Here is an 18,690-nt window from a genome sequence, read left to right as displayed (position 1 = left end):
AACACTGAACTATGTCAATGGCACATCTAAATTAAGCTAGCTCTTATCAGGACTAGTACTGAAACACGAGCCAAATTTCTGCTTCCCTTCAGATCCAAATTAAGAACGTCAGTGATTTCAAACAACTTTAGGAAAAACAAATTGCCATGAATGAGAAAACTACATTTGTCAGACAATACTCGGTCAAATATCAGCCACAGATTTTCATTCAAGAAGGGGAAAACCTCTCTCCTCTCAATTACATAGGAATGAAAAACTTAAAAAACTCAGAAACCTGTCCAGGTCTACTTAACAATTCTTCTGGACCTCTCTAGATGATTGCTATTTAGATGCCCAAAAGCTAATAAACAGCATTTTAGCTTGAGTTTACCATTACATAGTTATGAATAGCTGGGTTAAGGTAGTATTGGTTAACATCTTCTTTATCGAAAAGCACCAGGCAAGAGGAACAGACATTCCTTTGTCTTTTTTTCTTTTAATCTCTCAGCATCGATAACGTACTAATAGAGGAAAAGGGTTACGAATGTCAGCTTAGCCAAAACAGAAAGGGGTAACAGCTGCTGGTGCTTCATTATTACCTGAGAACAGACGAAAAAGGGATGGGAAACAATGGAAATTCCTACGCAGGAATTCCAGGCCTTCTGGCTTACTTAAGGGAGAAAGGTAAGACAAGCTGAGGGTTTTTTTCCCCGCAGCCTAAGGTTAAGAAACTTTTAAGTCCTGCTCCTCCCACATCCACCTTCCTTCCAGCTATGTCCTCCTGTTGCTTTATTCTGCGTTTACTCCAGCAGCAATTTAATCAACTTTCATGGAATAATGGGCAACAAAACCAGAATTGGGCAACAGCCTTTTGCTGGGTTAGCAAGTTGAATTGGTATAGCGCATGAGCTGGTGAATGCCGGAGATGGTGCAAAGTGGGAAGGAACTGGGAAATGAGAAGTGGGAAGCTCCTGGAGCGAGGAGGAGAGAATGAAGAGCAGCGAGGAAGGATGCAAACGAAGACGAGACACCCCCATACAACTGCCTGCTAAGTGATCTTAAGCCTATTAAGAAATCAGGTATTTAATAAGAGGCCGTCTCTCTCTTGCGGTGCCTCTATGTAAAGGAGTTACACGTTCTGATTTTGTAGAGATTTACATCCCTCAAGCACACAAACTACTGCCTAAAGTGCAAGATGACAAGAGACTCAACCAAGATCTGCAAACTACAGCTGCTCCGGCGCACAGAGCCGTTAAAATCAGAGCAGTAAAAATCTGCCGGACGGCGTGTTCTCGTGGTGCGGTTGGTTTTTTCCTGGTGACTCCGGACCGACCCAACAGCACCTGCACTGTCTTCTGCTGGAGAGCAGCATTCCCCAGCTGGAATCCCAGGCCCCTGCACCGCCTGCCTCCGCGTCCTCCTCCCCACCGCCGGCCGGCAGGGACAACCCGGCAAGGGCCGTCCCCTCTCCTCCGACCCCTCTGGCGGGCAGTGAGGCTTTCTTCCTCCTCTTCCTCTCCTTCTTCCTGTCCCTCTTCCTCTCCTTTGTCCTCCTCCTCTCCTTCTCCTCCCCTTCTTCCTCCTCCTCCCCTTCTTCCTCCCCCTCCTTTTTCCTGTCCTTCTTCCTCCCCTTCTTCCTCCCCCTCTTCCTCTCCTTCATCCTACCCCTCTCCTTTGTCCTACCCCTCTCCTTCTCCTTCTTCCTCCCCCCTCCTTTTTCCTCTCCTTCTTCCTCCCCTTCTTCCTCCCCCTCTTCCTCTCCTCTTCCTCCCCCTCTTCCTCTCCTTCATCCTACCCCTCTCCTTCTCCTTCTTCCTCCCCCCTCCTTCTTCCTCTCCTCTTCCTCCCCTTCTTCCTCTCCTTCATCCTACCCCTCTCCTTCGTCCTACCCCTCTCCTTCGTCCTACCCCTCTCCTTCTTCCTCCCCCCTCCTTCTTCCTCTCTTTCTTCCTCCCCCTCTTCTTCTCCTTCATCCTCTTCCTCTCCTTCATCCTACCCCTCTCCTTCTTCCTAGCCCTCCTCCTCTCCTTCTTCCTCTCTTTCTTCCTCCCCCTCTTCTTCTCCTTCATCCTCTTCCTCTCCTTCATCCTACCCCTCTCCTTCTTCCTAGCCCTCCTCCTCCCCTTCTTCCTCCCCCCTCCTTCTTCCTCCCCCTCTTCCTCTCCTTCCTCCCCCTCTCCCCTCTCTCCCCTCGCTTTCTCTCTCTCCGCCCCCCTCCCTCCCTCCTCTTCCCCCTTCTTCCTCTCCTCCTTCCTCCTCTTCCCCTCCTCCTTCCTCCCCCTCTTCCTCTTCCCCCTCCTCCCTTCCCCCCTTCCCTCCCCCGCCCCGCCCACTGGGCGGGTGCCGAGCCGCCGTCCAGCCTCCCGCTCTCCTGCAGCCAATCGGAATCTGCCGGGCGGGGTGGGTGGGGGCGTGACCAGGGCGGAGGGGGCGGGGCAGGCGGCTGGTGGGCGGGGCTCGCCGTCACCTCAGGGCCGCCCGGCGGCGGGGCCGGGGCTGCCGCTGCCTTCGCCGTCGCCGTCCTCCGCTCCGGGCCGGGCCGGAGCCGGGGGGAGCGCCGCGGTCCCCGCCCTGAGGTGGGCTGCGGGCGGGAGGAGGCGTCGCCAGGCCGGCGGAGGTGGCGCCGTGGGCCGGGGCGAAGCGTGCCGTGCCGTCACCCCGCAGCGACGCCTCAGGTAGGCGGCGGCGGCCCTACCCGGGCGGGGGGTCCCGTCCGTCGGGGAGGGCGAAGGGGCTGCGGCCGTTGTGGGAGCGCCGGCGGACAGGGGAGAGAGCCGGGGGGAGGCTCGGCCGCCTGCCTGTGCCTCTGGGCGCGAAGCGTGAGCGGGGACCGGCCTGCGCTGCTGGAGGGGTCGGGGGGGACTCTGAGGGTCCGTGCCCGGGGGGACACGGGACTCTGAGGGTCCCTCAGCCTGTTCCAGTGCCTGACAACCCTCTCAGTAAAGGAATTTCTCCTAATATCCAGCCTAAACCTCCCCTGCCTCAACTTGAGGCCATTTCCTCTCGTCACTGTAGGCGCAGCGTTGTTCGGCAAACGCGTTTGCCACCCGTTGTAAACTATGAACCTGAAATACCTTATTCACTGGTGATGAAAAAGCAACTGCATTCCAAAAAAAAGTGCGTAGAAAATAAAGTACATTTTAACTTGCTGGACTTCCTTAAGTGTTTTAACCGGCGTAGGAAGATTTTAAGCTGTAGTGTGTTTACGGGCTGTGAATGCAGCCCGTGGATTTTTACCAAGTGTCAGTTCAAAACAGCAAGCTTATACTCAGGTTTAACAAAGTGGTCCTTAAAGTCCTCTAAATTGTAACCATGTTGTTCTACTAAAGAAAAGGAATGCCTGACCATCATCTTTAGCTGTGAAAATGTCTTGGTTTTTACCTCCCTGTACTGCCTGCCTTTTCAAAAACTGATATAACAAACTCTCTTGAGCGTTGATGGTCTAGCTGGTTTTATTTCTGTTTGTCTTTCCAAATATTTGCATTATATTGACTATGAATGGGATGCATTTCCTTTCGGTATCAATAGGGAGTCTTTCTGTTGGTTTAATGGGAGTTGGATTAATGACTAAATCGTGATTCAGAGTCATAGCCTTTTGATGAAGAACAGGTAAAAAGCCTGATTCTGAATAGTGGTGGATTTCTTAGAATAAACAGGAAAAAAAAGAAACTCTTAAACAGGATCTGATCTCCTCACATTAAGGTCAGCAAAAGTAAGGTCGTTACAAATCTATACCATTGGGGCTAGGTAAGATGAACACAACTTTGTACTGGTACTAGCTTAAGAACTAGTAAGTGTAAAATCTGCAGGTGCTATGAAGGGGGACAGATGGTCAGGACGTATATAATTATGTTTGTGTGCAAATATGTTATTACTATGGTATTCTTGAAGTATAGGTTATATAGTGTGTCTTTGGCTGCTTATGGAATAAGGGATGTCAGCAAGAAGGAAGAAAAGAATCAAAAGGCAAAGTAGTTGCAACATTCATATCCATCATTGTGTTTAACATCTGAACTTTGGTGCTTTCTTCTCTTAATTCCTATCCATTAAATAGCACCTTTATTTACATTATACCTTTGTCACTTGAAATACCTGTACTCTGAATCAAAAAACACAGAATCATAGAATATGCTGAGTTGGAAGGGACCCACGAGGATCATCGAGTCCAACTCCTGACTCCACACAGAGAAACCTAAAAGTTAAACCATATGTCAAAGGGCATTGTCCAAATGCTTCTTGACCTCTGACAGGTTTGGGGCTATGACCACTTCCCTGGGGAGCCTGTTCCAGTGTTTGACCGCTCTCTCAATGACGAACTTTTTTCTAATACCCGATCTGAACTTTCCCTGACACAGCTTTATGACATTTCCTCACATGCTATCTCAGTTTCCTACTGTTCTTTCTGCTTATTAGGAGATATTTTTAAAAGTTTTTTTCTTCATTTCATTGTTTATAGTAAACATAATTGTTCCTTATATTATAAGGAGTTTTGTAGCTCGAGCATCTTACCTTTTTATTCGACTTATGTTAGACTGTTAACCTGCCATTCTCTATGTTACCTGTTTAGGGCCTGATTTTGTCACCATTATAATATACGGCTGATCATCTGTGTAAGCTATTTTTCAATTCTTGACCAGTTTTTGGAAATGGAGTAATATTTTACTGCTAACCTAATATAACTCATCAATCTATTAAAGTCGTATTGCTTAGTTTGAAATTAACATTCAATGATTTCATTTATGTTTTTTAGGGTACAAGAAAAAAGCTCAAAAATCAAGTTTGAAAAGCAGCAGGGCCAGATAAATGGAACCTCCTTTAAAATAACTTCCAAAACTGAGGTCAGACTTTTTTCCCATTATCACCTTCAGAGCAACCAATCTTTTTTTGCTAGTAGGTCCAGGAATGATTTCTTCTTGTTTCTTATGAAATAACTGGCTTCAGTAGGATAACTTGTAGAATAAATTTCAACTTATTGCAGTAATGGTAAGATTTGGACCTTAGAAAGTCTAATGTCCAAATAAGCCATAAGCATGCAATGCTTAAGAAATTGAACAGCACCAAGAAGAGTCTAAGATGACAAGAACACTTCCCAGACAACAGAATTAATGAAAAAAATATCATGGAACAGTTTACGTAGCTTTCTCCTATTTTTTACCTGTCAAGGCAGGTGTGTCAGTCTCGTAATGAGTGCAATGGGTAAATTGGCAAGGACTGGCAGTTCGTTTTAGCTTGTCTGTAACATGGAATGTACCAATTTCCTAGGATTATTCAGGACTGTAATGTAATGTATATCTTAAGTAAATTGGAAATACATTGTCTCAATCTTCCTGCTCCGTTCCTGTGGAACATTATAGTTCTTGCTTTGGTATTTATCTATAGGTCTTACGTTTGTTATAGAGTACTGGGTAGTATTCTGTGTTTTCTTGTGTATGGGGTAGGTGTTCTGTGGACTCTTCTGGACTGGGCAGTGCTTTCACGGAGACCTGTGACCATGGAGAGCTGGGCTGGAGGACCCAGGTTGTTTCTTTGGTCATGTATGTATTAACTAAGTAAGTACAGCCAGAGGCTCTACTTTCTACTCCTAGCAGCATAAAATGTTCATATCCAGAATACCTCTGACCACATGCCATGCCCTGGTAGTTCTAAGACAATGTAGTAAATTTTTTTTCTGTTTTTTGTTCAAAGTACACAGTAGGCTGGAACACAGTCTTTGTATTATTTCAGAGTGGTGCTTTCACAAATTGGGACAAAGAGGATGTGTTTTATGCTTAGGTTGTGTCATGAAGGCCTGTTGATGGCTATATAGTGGGGAGGGGAGCAAAACTGAACAGAGTCTTCTCTAGAGTGGCTCTTGGGAGTGGTCCCTGGTGTATGCTGTCCCTTGGACTGTGCTCTGGCCTTAGGTAGGAGGGGGCAAGTTGGTACCCTTGAAAACTGTACGAGGAACTGTGGTGGACTTTAGCTCTCTCCTTGGCCCTGTGTTGTTTAGCAGTTTAGAAGAGATGATTAATGTGATGAACTGCCATCCTTCGTTTTTTAAAATATGATAAAATGTCATCCTTCATTTTTTGAATATTGTAGTAAATTTCATAAACTCTGCACAAGCACCGTAGCTGTCTGTATCCTGGGCCGCATCAGAAGCAGCGTGGGCAGCAGGTCAAGAGAGGGGATTCTGCCCCTCTGCTCCGATCGGGTGAGACCCCACCGGCGGTACTGCGTCCAGATCTGGGGTCCTCAACATCAGAAGGACATGGACCTGTTGGAGCGGGTCCAGAGGGGGGCCACAAGAACGATCAGCGGGATGGAACACCTCTCCTATGAGGACAGGCTGAGAGAGTTGGGGTTGGAGAGTTGGAGAAGAGAAGGCTCTGGGGAGACCTTATTGCAGCCTTTCAGTACTTAAAGGGGGGCTTGTAAGAAAGACAGAGATTTTTACCAAGGTTTTTAGTGACAGGACAAGGGGCAATGGCTTTAAACTGAAAGAGGGTGGATTTAGATTGGACATAAGGAAGGAATTTTTTACGATGAGGGTGGTGAGATGCTGGAACAGGTTGCCCAGAGAAGCTGTGGATGTCCCGTCATTGGAAGTGTTCAAAGTCAGGTTGGATGGAGCTGTGAGCAACCTGGTCTAGTGAAAGATGTCCCTGCCCATGTCAGGAGGGTTGGACTAGATGGTCTTTGAAGGTTCGATTCAACCCAAGTCATTCTATGGTTCTGTGAATCTGTAATTCTATGATTCTACACTGTATAAAACTTCTAGTTGTTTTCAGTCAGAGTTAAGTGACACATGTTTAGGGGAGGTCAGAATGTTTTGGGATTGAAATGTCTGCAGGAGGGTATGCTGTTTAAGTAGGTACACGGAGGAGTTTGCCAAGAAATACATTCTAACAAGTCCATCATTCATATATTACATACTAATAAATAACCACTGATGAAGTGATCTTTAGTTGGCCAAGAAAAGCTTTCAGAGATTGGCCTACAGTTTTAGACAACTACCTATCCTAAATAAGACGGGTTGGGAGCTTTTGGTGGAGGTCTGTCAAAAGTTTTTTGCAGCTTTTGGTGTAATGCTGATCTCAAATCAAATTCTGTAAGTATTAATTAAAAGTGGGTGGAATGGAGAGAGTGTATTTAACTAGGTGTATTGTCCATTCACCTTAAATTTAGGTCTGTTTTGTTCCCATTTTATTCTAACCATATGATTTTTGTCAGGAATGGGAGGAGAAGGTTCTATAAAGTAATGGCTATAAATTAATATGCCAAGCATATTGGATGTGGGAGTCAGCATCAAATATTTTCCTCTACAGATCTTCTCCTGATTGTCAGCAGTGCTTGATAATGTAACGTAGCCCATCTGAACTATTTTTAAGGAGTGGAAAGGTTAATCAGATAATTCTTTTTCATGTTTAATGTTTTTATCATTCATCATAGTAATGGATATGAAGACTAAGAAATCTTCAGATCATTAATCTTTTAAAAATTAATATTGTTTAGACATAGCTGGAAAAGTAAACTCTGTCTACCATTACAGAAATTTGAAATACAAGTTTGATAAAATAAAAGTTATTCTCACAAGATTGAAATAATCTAATTAGCTTCCAGAGTGCATTGACTGGACATTAACCAGGGGAAAATGAAATGTTACTTTCTCCAAATCTTTTTGACATCCAAATCCTTTACATTCCTATTAAAAACAAAGAAATCCCCACTCCCTATAAAACTACTAACAAGTCCCTGCAACAAAACACAGTCAAAATTGGATTTTAAGTAGATGTTGAAAGTCGCTGATAGAAGAACCAAGATTCACAAGAGAAGGTGGTTTTATACAGAGTTGGTTTTTTTTTTTCCTGGCTGGAGTGACTCAGAAAAATGAATCCCCCACATTTGTGTGTAAATTGCATTCAGCTCATACACTGAAGGGTTAATGTGTTTCATCCATGTTCTGTTCAGTGGTTTTTTTGCAGTAGCCATAGTTGTACAAATAATGCAGATTTTTTTAAGAAAGGGAGTGAATTAATGCTTTGTTATTCTGGGAAGGAAGCACAGGAAAAAGTATTTTGATGTTCTGCCAATTTTCAAAAGTTTCTCTTTAAAGGTAGTTTTAAGATAATAATGTCAGGGACTATTTATATTACCTTTAGCAGGATTTCTCCAACAAATGCATGCAAGCCAAAGAGAAGTCATTATGTTAAGACAGACATGGTAGTGCTTTTCAGTGCAGTGGGATTTTTTTTTTTCATAGTAGAAATGTGATTTTGCAGCCATACACAGTTCTGAACAATGTGCTAAATGCTAGATTTTCAGAGCAGTACAGACAGTTTCTCTCAGAGATTTTAGTTGCAGGCAACATATTACCTACTTGAAACAAATGAAGGTGAAAAGGAACAGATTCATTATATTGTCAATGTAGAGACTTAAGCACAGTACTTGGTACCAGAATTTTTACCATCTGAACATCTGATTCTAATGTCGGTTACCTTAGCTACTTGACAACTGACTGTTAGTTGCGCTCGCTTATGCCCCTGCTCAGGACATCTACTGTTTCTGAAGTGCTGATTTCCTCTCTATCTACTTAATGTTTTGCTCAGCTATCAGTAATGATGCGCAGCCATTAAAAATTAATCTCTGTCTGTTACTCTGTCTTGGGATCCTACCTGCAGCTGAGTACATGCATTTTCATGGGCACTGCTGCAAGTTCATGTGGGGCAACAATCGTCCTAGTTTTGCTCCTCTGCCCAATAAACTAATGCCGTACTAGGTTTTCCGTCTCTTTGACCCTCTGACACTAAGAATGGCTGTCCTGCTTGAGGCTCAGAGTCCATCTAACCAAGTGTCTTGTCTCCAAATAGGTTGCAGCTGCCTCCTCGCAAAGATGGTCTGGCAGTAGATTTTCTGCATTCTTCTTTTGAGGAGTAGAAGAGGAAATGCAAGAAGCAGTATTTGAGCCGGAGATTAAATACTTATTTCCTGAGTGTGAAACCTCTACGTTTGCTTTATGTGTGTGTCTGTGGAATGTACTGTCTCTGTACCCTTACCCATCTTTCTGACAGAAAAAAAGCAGTGGTCATAACTGGCTGCCTCCATATGATAACACTTCTCTGAAGTATTCACAGAAACACAAAATTACTATTTTTTGTGCAAAAAATCACCTCTTCTGTTGGCTTTGAACCTGGATACTACTTGTTTAGTTTCATGGAACCCAAGATTTATTTATTGGAAGAGAAAGTTAACAGTTAGTTCTTGTTCTTCTGAAGAATAATCTTCTTGAGTAGGATATCCACTCTAAATTATTTCTTTTACAGACTGAAGAGTACTACCTAGCCCACATAGTCGTTCCTTGAACAGGAGGTGTTCTATAACTTCTATCATCCTAGTTGCTTTTCTTGGAAACTTCTGCATTTAAATTGTATTATTTTTTGAGATGAGAGAGGCAGAACTACACATAAATTTCAAAGTATGGGCGAACCATAAGCTTGTAAAGTGGCGTAATAATGGTCTTGGGTTTGTTCTCTGTTCATTTTCCTGAGAATTCCTACCATTTGATTTGCTTTTTTGACTGCATATTGAGATCACAGTTCTGAGAAAATATATATCATGTCCTCAAGACCTCAGTTCTGAGTAGTGATAATAAACCAGCGGTGATAGGATTATTTTTTTCCACATGCATGACTTTACACTTGCCTGCACTGAATTTTATCTGCCATTTTATTGCCCAGTCACTTGGTAAGCTAAGGTCCTTCTGTAGTTCTTCACAGTTTACCCTCTTATGTAAAAACTCTGATTGCTTTGCAGTATCAAGCAGACCTTCTCACCTTATTGCTCACCACCTCCTCTTCCATGAATAAAGATGGAATGGGATAGGTCCCATCACAGAATTCTGCAGGACTTTACTGATGAACTTCCTCCACTGGGAGCACTGATGGTTTCAGTCTTACATGCTGTTTCCTAATATTTAACTTGTTATTCTTCCATGCAAGGACTTTCCTCTTATCTCATGGTTGCCTAGCTCCCTTAAAAGTTGTTGGGAAGGGGCTGTGTTAGAATCCCTCCCTATGTGTTTTTCACCCCTTCAGAGACCTGCAGGAGATTTGTAAAGCCAGACGTACCTTTACAGAGGCTGTGTTGACTTCCCAAGCAGAGCAGATTTATCTAAATATCCATTCTATCCATTGGGTGTCAGCACAGAATTCAGTGGCATTGCTGAGTTCTGTGGGATCTCGTTTGGATTCATCTGAACATGAAAAAAATTTTTGAAAGGGTATGTTAATTTTCTTATAATGAGGTTGACACCATTTTTTGCCAGCTTATCTCCATGGATTTCAGTGGTACTATTCTGACTTCTAGGACCTTGTTTTTCCAACACGTGTGTAGCAGTAGCTAAGTTAACTGCTTGCCAGATGCGTATTCAGAATGACCTTTTGGCTATGCTGGTAAGAAGTAAACCGTTTAAGGTTCACCAATATGCAGTGTAGTGTCAGTACAGGTGTTACTTTTGAGGTATTTTATAGCTCTTGATGTTCATCTGCAGTTCTCATGCAAGTGTATGCAAAGGAATTTCCACAGGCATCAGTGGAAATTGGGACCTAATGGACGATAATTTTTCTTGATGATTGATTCCTTACCTGCTGGTTTTGCCTTTGAAAAATGTGCACCCGAGAACTTCTGTGGAAGGCCTATAGGAAAGCAATTCCTGAATGGAACCATAGTAAAGCTAGAAGATACACTGTGTTCAGGTTAAATGACTACATTTTTCTTTAAGAGTCTAATTTAGGGGAAAAAATGAAGAAGATACTAAACCAGGATTTATTGGCCAGATGAAAAGGGGAGAACTGGAAGATATTAGATAAGGTTAGAAAAAGTCCATAAAATGTTTAAAAAAAAAAATCTGTGGCTTGAAGATATTGGCATTAAAATAGCTACAAATATGTTACGTCAGTTTCAAGGTCATTAAAATATTTTTTTGATCAATCAGTTCACGCTCCAGGAAACAATCATCAGTATGGGTTGGAAAAATAAAGACAGGAATATTAAGGACACCTAAAAATATCTGACACTACACTATCATAAAATTGTCATACAAAGTGTAGGAGCTTTAAGGGTTGTGTAAGCGAATGGAATTCATTCTTGCCCCTGTTCCTGAGGTCTGAGATTCTCTATACCAGACTAGGAGCCCAGTTCTTGCTCTGTGTGAGGGTGTTTTTTGAAGTCATGGAAGGGATCTCTAGAGATCATCTGTCCAGTGCCCCTGGCTCAAAGCAGCGTCAGCTGATGCTGGTTGCTCAGTACATTGTCTAGCCCTTTTCTGGGTATCTCCAAGGATGGAGACTCTGCAACCTCTCTGTGCAACCTGTTCCAGTGTTTGACCACCCTCACCATAAAAATATTTTTTTTCTTACATTTAAATGCTGTTTCTTGTATTTCAGCTTGTGCCCATTGTCTTTTGTCCATCCACTGGATACCACTGAGGAGAGTCTGGCTCCATCTTTATATACAGTGGGATTGAGCGCACCCTCACCAAGTCTGCAGATGATACCAAGCCGAGCAGTGCCGTTGATGCACAGGAGGGAAGGGGTGCCATCCTGAGGGACCTGACAGGCTTGAGCAGTGGGCCCATGTGAACCTCATGAAGTTTCAGAATTCTCACATCTTTTGGTTGCAAAGCCAAGTTTATAGCCTACTGTGTTGTGTCTAGAGAGAAAAAAAATCTGCAATGTTGGGGACTAATTCTCATTTCAGACGTGTATTCTCTACTGTGGTGGAGAATTAGTCAAAAATAAAGGTGGGGTTTTTTTCTGTTTTTGCTCTCTTCTCTTCATTTTGGAGATGACAGAAAATTGGAAGTTGCTGCGGGTTTGAAGTTCTGGTTGAGCCCTGAGCAATAGTGGTCAGGAGTGAGTAATGTTAGGACTACTCTATCAGGTTTGGCTCACTGAAAAGCCTCGTATATAGGGATTAGTTTCCAGTGATTGTGTACATTAGTTACTCAGCTGTTTTCTTCCACCAGTTAACCAGACGCTATATAGCTTTTAAAAAATCAATTTGCTCCTTAAAATAAGACTATCCTGAAAGTGTGATCTTGCCAAGGCCATTTCTGCACATTTTTCAGGTGTCATTTACCAGCAGTGAATCAGTGTACCCTATGGTCTGGAGCCGAACACTGAAAGGTGTAAAACAATTCAAGTTTTCACTGTCATATTAGGGTAAGCACTTGTGCTGATCTGGGGACAGGATTTTCTAAAGAGTCTAGGGAAGGTAAGTGCTACAATTCTTTCTAATTTCTGAGTTTCAGGTGCCTAATTCCTCTAAAATCTCTTAAAAAAACTGACTTTCATACTTTCATGAAATCATACAATAAATTAGATGCCACTGATTTCCATTAAATTCTGACTTCAGGTGTAGTATTTGTGTATATATACATATAATCTATATGTATATATGTGTATATCTATATACAGCTATAAAGCCCTTATCTTTCCTCAGTGTTCTTTTCTCTCTTGAGTGGCAATTTCAATTGCCTGCCAAAGATAATGCTTTCCTTTATAACTGCTAATAAAAGTCTATATGCTTTAGTGAATATGATTAATATGAAGTCAGAATTGATTAAAGAAATGAATATATTATCAAGAGTGAAGAGTAAAAAAAATGAATATATTATCAAGAGTGAAGAGTAAATAGAAAGTGGTGAGATAACTGGAATATTGTAACACATTTTTTTTCTAAATATTTCTACTAGATAAAAACCCAAAGGAGTTGGTCATCCAAATCAGCAGCATACCACAGTTTTTACTCCCTTTTTCAAGTGATTTGATGGAAACTGTAGGCTGATTAAGGCTATTAGTAACAAACTAAAGCAGGTCATAAGACATTTTGTTCCATATTGTTTTAAGATAGGAAGGGAAGGAGAAATACTTCTTACTGAAATTATGAAATAGCTTCTTAGAAACAAGTGCCACCCTAGAACCGGTTACCATAAAAATGCTTGGATTGTGTGCTCCTTGTGGCAAGGATTATCTGTTGCGATGTTAGGAATCTGGGCTTGATGACCACAGTTGTTCTTTTGAAAAACCGTGAAATTTAAGAAGTAGTGTCACATCTATTCTTTCATTTCTTAATTCTCAGTGATAAGGCTTTACAGGTATCCTGCAGTATGCAGCAATCAGGGAAGCATGTGTGAAACCAAATGGGAATACCAATAAATGCTTCTCATAGGTGTCTGCCAAGGCACTTAAAAATCTCTGCATGGAGTTCAGCTAAAATGCTTTATGTGGAGCAACTTGTTTTCTGTTTCTTCATGCCAGTTTTACCATCCTACTCTGCAGAACTGACTGCTCGCATCTACTTACCAGCAAACACAGTTCTAGTCATTTGAGACTAGTGACTGTCTCATCTTCCATGCGAGAATGATGTTTTTCTAATGTCTACTCAGTCTTATGCTCGCACTCCAAGCCAACTGGACACCATAGTAAGCTCAGTGTTAACATCATTAGTAAGGGTGTTAATACACCTTGCCTGTCAGCACTGCCCTAACTGATGCTACGCAGCTATCACGTCATGTAAATTGGCTTAGTATCTCGGCAAAATGATTGTGTGTCAGCCTATGCAGATCAATGCTTCTTATCTTTGAATTATTGTCCTTACTACTACTGGGAGAATTATTTTACTCTTATAGTTTTCTTGATCATGAATTTCCAACAGCAAGTTTATTTTCCAACATGAAGAAAAAACCAAAATACAGCCAGGTGGAATAATGTATTTCAAGACAACTTATGAATTTGACTACTTCAAGGAGAAGCAGGGGTTAATTGCTCTGAATATTAGGATCACTGGTATGTTCCAAATTTTCACAATGGTAATCCAGGAATGATTTGTTTTCTTGCATGAATTACTACTCAGTTTAACAAAAGAGCCATTCAATAAATATCTGATAGCTGTAACTAATTGGTACTCATCACTGATGATAACTTTTAGTAAACTAATGTAATTAATGTAAAATGTGTTTGACTTCTGATGAAGCATGAAAAATTGGTAGATCAATTACATTAATATTCATTACTAATCTGCTTCTTACAGTCTCTTCTTCAGATAGTGGCAGCTAATATATCATCCCTTTTGTATACTGGAACTGCAGGGAGTTGGTTTACCATTAATGTCATTACAGGTACCTGGATGAAATAGCATTTCGTTTGTAATAACCCTTTGTATGTTGGATCATTATTATTTGTGTAATTCCAGCTTATCTCTATGATAAAATTCCCATATTTTCCCATGTTTTTCATTCACAGTTAGAAGGCTGACCTTTTCTTTGTTCAGGAACTCACCATTAAACTTTCTTTGGCACACCTAGTAACTGTCACTTCTGCTTTTCTGTTTTGTTTTTTTTTAAGCTGTTGCTCCAGGTTGCTGGTTCCCTGAAGCCAAATAAGGGAGCCCCTGTAATGACCTCAGTAGATCTCAGGATAAGTGTTCATTTATGAAACCTATAAATTTGCTGTAAAGGTGGACCAACTTCCTAACCTTAGGGACTTACAGAAGATGTTTGCATAGCAGAGAACTGTAACATTCTTGTCATGCACTTGGAACAAGTGAATCTAGAAGCTCTGGAAGTAACTCATTTCCAGAAGAGAGTAGTGATTTTTCAGATATCCCACTGCATCACTGCACAATAGAGCTCAGCTGGGCATGCAGCTGACTCCCAGGGGAATCCCTGATACCAGTTTCATGAAATTCTGCTGATTGTACTTCTCCTGTAGCCAGGGGGTTGGACTACTTAGCATTTTCTGTTCCTTAGTATTCCCTGTCCCTACTTGGCATTCCCTGTCATAACTGGCTATTTGAAGAAGCTCCAGTAAAGGACCTACTTTGAAATGTTTGCTAGCCATGTGTGGCTCAGATGATTGGCAATCTAGGACATATAGCTTTTTTTGCCAATGTAATACCTGTAAGTAGTTTGAGAATTATGCTTAAATCAATATTTGATTATGTGTTAGCATCTTTCATTTAATCAGTTGTTTCACCACAACCCATCACAACAGGTTTGATCCTTATAATTTCAGAGAAGCCAGAGTAACATGTGCTTTCAAAGCAATGCTCCCATTAATTCTTGTACTGCTGTCAAAATATGTCATCTTCAACCTGTTTTTTAAGCAATCTAAACATACTCGTATTCACTAACATATTCAGTTCTTCTGAGAAGGATGCAGATTATGTTGTAAGACATAGCAGTTTCTTTCACAACAGATTCAGTTCACTGTGTAGATTTCTTTAAGGAAATTAATTGGGCTGGTTTGGACTTTCTAACTTCAAGACAGCAAAAAGTTTACAAGTTTTGCAACCATCCGAATAGACTTTGTTGTTAAGTCTAGCAGCTAGTAGGTTTTTAGTTCTGGGTCACATAAATCCATGAACTGATGTAGAGCTTGACACTGAAACTTGTATGCTTCCAAGAGACATGATGAGTTCATCCAGTAGCTCACCACTACCGAAACTCTCTTCTCTGTCCCCTTCCTGATCGTATGATTCTTCCTTCTCATTTGCACAAGCTGTGGCACTAGCTAAATCTTTTTCTGAGCCAATTCTACTCCTTAGGATTATCTGCTTCCTCTTTTCCCTATGCAGAAATGGTCGGAGACATTCTGACAGATTTTAGAAAAAATTTCTGAGATTTGGAAGACTGGTGCAGAGTGGAGCATTGCTTGGTTTCATATTCCTCACTTCCAGAGTAGTTCTGCACTTCATGCAATTAAGCGTGTTTTTTTTTTCTTGTTACACATTCCAAAAACCTCTGCTTTGCTAAATGATCCATTAAATTTAATAGGAGAGCAGTACTGCTTACCAGCTGGTGACTGATTTGCCTGTGTAAAATGAGCTCCTAGTAAATATTCCAAAGGACAGAAAAAAATACCTAATTGATGAAAGTATTCTTGATAGGCATAGAACTGAAGATCCGAGAGGAGAAGGAATTGCATTTATTGTTTACTCATTTCTATAAATGTCAGTGACTGCTTCATTAATGTATTTTCAAAGTAAGTATGGTGAAAAAAAACCCAATCTGTTTTTTAAATTCAGATCAGTCCATTATGGTGAACTTTAAAGAAACAGCTGAGCCAGTCTAGTAACTGCAACTTCTGGGAAGGGGGTGTCCTTGCTCTGCTTCCAGCTACACAGTTCCACCTGCTCCTTTGTACCAGCTTTATTGTTTTGCTGGACCTTTCTGTGATTGATTCAACTTAGTAATGTAGCCCAAGGCTGCCTACCCACCTAGAGCCGGGGTAACCCAAATACCATTGAGTGTACAGCAGGAGCGAGGCAGCCATTCACCAGCGGTAAGCCTTTAGATCTCCTGAGTTTGTCTTAATGCGAGTTCAGTCCGAGGCTGTTGGTTTTTTTTCTGGACCACTGTGGCTGTGCAAAGGCAGGTGACAAGATTGTTTTAGCACAGTACCGTAGCCACGTAAATCTTTGTCCTGGACTCAGTTGCTTGGGACAAGGACTGCGTTCTCAGTACACTATTTTGCAAACAAATAGATGGAGTAGCGTGTGGATATGTGTGGTCCTGTCACATTTCCTGTGTCATGATGTGAAAAGTCTGTTTTTGACTCACGGTTCTTCACTAGGGTCCCTGTTGAGTGATGTTCTGGGACAAAACGCAACCTTGATGTTATACTTCCATGGGTGACTCCTAGCTTTACCAGCATAGTAATTAATTATTAATGTTAGAAGATAAGGAAGGAGAACCCATAATGTGATTTGGATGGATCTGAGAATAGGGTATATTGAATAATTCTCATTTACATTTCTAATAGAATGCAAAATTTAATACTGTATAATGTGGACAGATTCTGTAGCATGTTTCTAATTTATCACTCTCTGAAATGTTAGGCATTAAAATTATTATGAACAATAATAGGTTATTAATTTATCTTTCCCACTTAATTTATGTCAAAAGGTTTATGCATAAGAGGAAATATTTTAATCGTAACTACTTGCAGATAAGATACTGTAATGAGATATACTGATAGGTGTAAGTAAACCCCTCCCACTCTGATACATTAACATATAAAAAAAGACATTTCTCTTTCCTCAAAGGAGGTAAAAACAGAGGTAAGAAAAAGAGTAGGATAACTCTGGGTTAGAATTCTTACTTCCAGCACTGCATCAGGAAACAAAAGCTTGGGGCTACAGTGTCAAGGAATTTAGAGGAAAAGACCAAGTAGAGTTCAGCCAAAGAAACAGTCCGTAGCTCTAAATGTTGTCAGAACTATTTTTTAAAAGCAGAATGTTTGGGTTGTTTTTTAAAAAAGCGGATCAAGATAACTGGAAGTTAAGTTTCGTCATATTGAGCAAAGGCTTTTTATTGGGCAGAACAGGGGTAACTGGGAAAAAAAGTCCAAAATGAAGGCAAAGACGTCTGTAGCAGAATTGTTGACAGCAAAGGCAAGGAGGTTTAAGCTCTGTCATCTGCGCTGTTGGCCTGACCTTTGTGTGGTCTGGGGAACTGGCTGGAAGCGTCTTCCCTTCAGCACTTCAGTTACGGTGTTCGAAGCATTCCAAGAGAAGGTTAAACTTCCAGACGGATGAAACAGAAGTAATGGAAGTGATATTAAACACGGATTAAACATACTAGTTCTCAGTCGATACGACGTTCACGTACCCTATCTCATTTCTTTCTGGATCCTAGTGGCTCTTGGATCTCATCTGGGTAAGTCAGCTCTTAGGTGCTTGCTTTATTATTTCAAATACACATGGCATTGGAAGATTATTTGTAGGATGTGTGAAACATCGTTTGAGTCAGTTGTTGCATATTTAGCATGATAACAATTTACAGGTGTTAGAATAAGCTGTCTTCTCAAAAATGTATTGTATTTCTGCATGTGTAGTAAACTGAATTGGCTCTCCACGGAGTCAGATGAGCCCCGGTGCTGACAACAGGTAGTACCTAAATGTGCGTGTGACTGTGTGGGAGGAGAATGAGGAATTAGACCTGTGTATTTCATCCAGATGAACGAAAGCCTAAGATTAAACTGGAAAGGGTCTCTTTCTTTCTGTATCATCCAGTAGTTGTCAGGGGTTTCTGCCTCAGCGTTTGCCCGACAGCTCATTTTCCTCACGTTAACGCGTGGGGCCTGAGCCAAGGGATGCTCTGAATCTGAGTGCAGCGTGTTAACCCTTAATCTCGATTTCTTCTTGAAAATACTCCTGGAATTCAAGATTTAATCTTCTCCTGAAATGAAAACTTACTTTCCTCCTTTTTCAGACCATTACTGTCTAATCAAAATGAGCAAGTATCTTTCTGCTAGTCCCGGTGTTCTCTCTTGTACTTGACTGGCCAGTGAACAACTCCTTTTCTCTCTGTGACTCGTACGTGTTTCGTGGTGAAGTGTGCTCCACGCTGGGTTTTGTATTCTGTTACCGTGCCTGTATAGAAACAAACCCAATGGAGACATCTACATGTGACAGGTCTGTGTAATCTGCTACTGTTTCTTGCCTACACATAATAATGACGAACCTCTTTGGAGTGATAATGTGGTGTGATTTGTTCCTGAACTTCTCCAAAGCATAATGTAGTAAAAGGGAAGTAACCAACTGTTTGCCATACAAAAATGAGCTTCATGTGGGCTGTTCTGACTTATTTCTTCAAATGCTATTCTGAGATACAAGCTTTCCTGGGGAATTTTCGTCTGGAGTGTGGCAAGTGGTTTGCTGATGCACAGC

The 18,690-nt window shown here is 41.6% G+C and overlaps 1 long non-coding RNA gene across 1 annotated transcript in view; it reads left to right on the top strand.

Moving 5' to 3' along the window:
• The first annotated feature begins 2,441 nt into the window (after positions 1–2,441).
• LOC142042476 (uncharacterized) overlaps positions 2,442–18,690 on the top strand; it is a 41,770-nt gene continuing 25,521 nt past the window's right edge. Inside the window, exons 1-3 of the long non-coding RNA XR_012653784.1 lie at positions 2,442–2,654; positions 4,730–4,817; positions 5,418–5,528. This is a non-coding gene — a long non-coding RNA (uncharacterized LOC142042476). The remainder of the gene's footprint in view (positions 2,655–4,729; positions 4,818–5,417; positions 5,529–18,690) is intronic.

The sequence above is a fragment of the Buteo buteo genome, chromosome 20 (assembly GCF_964188355.1).
Source record: "Buteo buteo chromosome 20, bButBut1.hap1.1, whole genome shotgun sequence".
Lineage (NCBI taxonomy): Eukaryota > Metazoa > Chordata > Aves > Accipitriformes > Accipitridae > Buteo > Buteo buteo.
The sequence above is the reverse complement of the archived record's forward strand: the minus strand, read 5'-3'. Positions and strand labels throughout refer to the sequence as shown.